Source organism: Nicotiana attenuata, chromosome 12 (genome assembly GCF_001879085.1).
Source record: "Nicotiana attenuata strain UT chromosome 12, NIATTr2, whole genome shotgun sequence".
In the NCBI taxonomy this organism is placed as follows: Eukaryota; Viridiplantae; Streptophyta; class Magnoliopsida; order Solanales; family Solanaceae; genus Nicotiana; species Nicotiana attenuata.
The window spans coordinates 36,376,650-36,380,725 of NC_032000.1; the positions used below are offsets into that span (position 1 = coordinate 36,376,650).

The window sequence follows — 4,076 nt, forward strand, 5'->3', positions numbered from 1 at the left end:
CCCTATATCAAAATCTCACCTACCAACCGGAAGACGCCAAAAACTCAATTTCGCCAATTCAAACCTAAACCTACTCCGGACCTCCAAAACACATTTTGATCACGCTCTTAAATCCCAAATCATCTCCCGAAGCTATCCGAACCATCAGAACTCACATCCGAGCCCTCTAACACATAAGTCAACATCCGGTTGACTTTTCCAACTTAAGCCTTTTTAAAAGAGACTAAGTGTCTCAAATCTTCTCAAAACCTGTCCGAACCCGGGCCAACCAACCCGCTCACATACAAAACCGATAGTTAAAGCAATTAGAAGCAGAAATGGGAGAAACGGAGCGGTAACTCATGAGACGACCGGCTGGATCGTCACAATTGTGCTCACGTAGTCAATCAATTGAGTGAAACATAGAATCAAGTAGAACACACTATCAAACAAGGCATAAAGTAATCTAGAATCTATCCTCGAGCATGAATATCCTTGTTACATGTATAAATGCTCGTCACCTCATATATATATCATCCCCGCATGTAGCAAACAATAACAATTATTGGAAAAAATCAACAAAAGTCAACCCGGGCCCGTGTGCTCGAAATATGAAACCGATACCTAATCTCGATGACACCCATAGCCTTTCGAGTCAAAATATGTTATTAAATTCTAAAATCGAGTCCAAATCTGTACTCAACTTCGCAAAATACACTCTCTTAAAGTGGACGAAAACCCCAAATTTCATCTCAAAAGTTCATATTTTGGGTGTTAATAATTCATGTAGATTCCTGAAATAACACCAAAAATGAGTAGAAACCACATACCCCTTAGTGTTACGAGAATCTCCAAGAAAATCGTCCATATCCAAGTTTAGGCATAAAACATGAAAGGATGGGTAAATTTTGTTCGGAGATACTAATCGCGATCACGACAAGGCCCCCACAAATGCGACTAGCCACTCTAGTCCTCTTCGCGAACGCGAAAGCCCAATCACCAATGCGAAGCTCTAGCGAACACGAAGACCTGAACTCCAAGCAAACGAGAACGTGTCACCACAATCATGAATGCGTAAGCCACAATTACCCCTACGTGCACACCTTCGCGAACGCGAACTCCTCATGCGAAGGCGGTGAACCAATCTGCCAAGCACTTTGCGAACACACGGCCACCAGCCGCGAACATGAATAATAGAGCTCCTCTAGACCACTTCTTCTACGCTAGCGAAATAACACCCTCGCGATCGTGATTCGTACCTGACACAAGCAATGCAAAGTCCGTCGAAATGGGACGAAACCAGCTTGAATCACACTCAAGCCCCTCATGACCCTGTCTAATCACACAAGTAAGTACAAATACTTCATCCAAACTTATCTGAAGGCTCCAAACACCGCAATTAAATCAAAACCAAGAAGGAAGATCAAAATCATTCTCTTAACTTTCAATATTCCAACTTCGTTGAATGCGTCTGAACCACACTTAAACATTTCGGATTACAACCAAACTTTACATTTAAGTTTCAATCAGCTAAATGAACATATCCAATGTTTCAAAATCATAATAGAGTTCTGATAACATAGAAGTCAACTCCCGATTAAACTTATGAACTCGCCAATTCTTCAAATTGCCAACTTTCGACAAATAAAGCCAAAACCTTGTAGGAACATCCAGATCTATATCCGAATATACGTCCAAGTCCAAAACTACCATACAAACCTATTGGAATCATCAAATTACCAATTCGAGGCCATTTACTCAAAAGTCAAACCTTGGTCAACTCTCCCGCAAGTCGTAATACATCATATGAAGCTACTCAAGGCCTCAGACCATCAAACGAAATGTTAAAGCTCAAAACGACCGGTCGGATCGTTACACATAATTTTTCTTAACTTTTTGTTTTGTATGTATATATAAATGTGTAGTCTCACATCAATTCATATAAGTATAAATTCTGAAGATTCTAAAATTATCCTAATAATCTTCACTTGATGCAAGAAACTTTTTTACCCCTGGCATTGCAAATTAAAGACAAATATAATACTCTCTCCGTTTCATATTAAATGAGTTACTTTCCTTTTTAGTCTGTTCCAAAACAAATGACACATTTCTAAATTTGGAAATAATTCAAACTTTAAACTCTTCATTTTACCCATTTACCCTTAATGAGAAGCTTTTATACCCATACAAAATGGCATGGCCCCAAAAACCTTTTACTCCTTAAGCTTTTAAGACCACAAATTTCAAAATTCTTCTTCTTTCTTCTTAAACTCCGGTGCCGAGTCAAACTACCTAATCTAATATGAAACGGAGAAACGGAGGGAGTACGTACTTAGATCATTTTCCTTTGACTTGCTATAAAGAGAGAAAGCATCTTTCTCTCCACGACTTCAGAAGAATTTGTCTTTTATCCTTTCCTTTCCGCTACAAATCTAGTATCCTAGGAAACAAGGAGAACCACAATGCTAAAACAATCCAAGAAAAGAAAAAGGACATATAAGAATGATACTATTGAGAATCTTTCTGAAAAAATCATTTGTTAAAAATTTCTGATAACTAAAAAGTTGAAGACTAAAAAGAATGCTAATTAATATCCACATGATACAAAAGAAATGGCAATACATAATCTTTTTGTTTATACCTCTTTTATACTAGATTCAGATGAAACAAAATCTCAAGAAACCGGAGAAGACATACACCTTACACCATTATGAATTATCCCCAAAAATAAAAAACCAAAATATAGAGACTTGTTTAATCATCGTCCATTGCATCTGAAATCGCATGTCCGACCAGCGCACCACCCACCAGCCCTGCACCCAAACCCAATCCTACTCCCATCGCTCCAAACTTGTTACCCTTATTATTATTTGCTTGTTGGACTTGCTGCTGCATTGGAGGATTATATACATACCCTGGTGGAGGTGGATATTGATCATATCCAGCAGGTGGATACCCAGGCGGTGGCATTGCGGCCGGGTATACACCATATCCAGGAGAAGGATATCCTCCTGGATGATGTTGCTGGTATGTCATTCCGGTTGATGACGTACCACACCAAACGGGTGGCATATGAGTTTGTGGATAACCAGTGACAGGTTGGTGGTTGACATGTTGAGTCCCAGCTGGTAATGCAGGATAACCATTGATATGTTGGTTGTGAGCAAATTTTTTTCCAAACTTGTACGCGAACTTTAGGGTACCTTTAGGTTTCCTAGTCCCAGAAGTGAAGACCTGATATTCAATAATCCTCTCAGCACTGCCTTCGTCGTTTGAGGTGGAATCTGTAAAGAGTTCTTGGATTGGAATACTGACAATGCCGATATCCTTATCACCAAAAAACGATTAGATCTAAGGCGAAAGAAAAGGGAAAGATCAGGCTTAGTAAGGGAAGGCTCATCCAAGGTAAATTTCATGGGGTAATTCCACCTGGGGCTAGTGCCACCCTTTTTGTCTACAAATGTCTTTTTCTTGTTTTTGGCGTAGCCAAAGATGGACACTTCTACATAGACATCCATAGGATAAAAAAGATTGACATTTTTAATGCCGTCGGCAGAGAGCACCGTGATATCAAATGGACGCCATTCCATTGTTGAAACTCTTGAGATATATTATTGGATATATCCTCAAGAGATTCAGGGAGGAATGGTAATTGAAAGAGAATGTTTTATCTTTGCTTCTTTAGATGTTAAAGGGGAAAGGGTGAGCAGGAGCGATTAACTCACGACCGTAAAAATTACCGTTAAAGAAGGAGAAGAAAGGAAGGTTCTGAAGAGTCCACTCACAAAATGGAATTGCATTTAGGATCTTTAATTTAATGTGTTTCCCACATTCTTCCCCTCTCTTATTTATCGGTTTGAGAAGAATGGACTTTGTTCGTTCAGATACTTTCTTTTATTCTTCAGTGATATTATAACCTTTACATTTTCCTAGCTAAATTTCATTTTTAAATTTAACTGACTCAAATGATTATGAGTTTATTATCATGAATACACCTTTGGCAAAATTGTCACTGCCTTTGGCTTAGATAATGAGAAACAGTTAAAAATTCTTTAATCGACCTACAGATTTTGAATCGACTAAAGAAGGTGCAGCTC

General features: G+C 38.7%; 1 pseudogene; it reads right to left on the minus strand.

Annotated features, from left to right (window-relative positions):
• On the minus strand, positions 2,544-3,621 carry LOC109236226 (annotated as a pseudogene).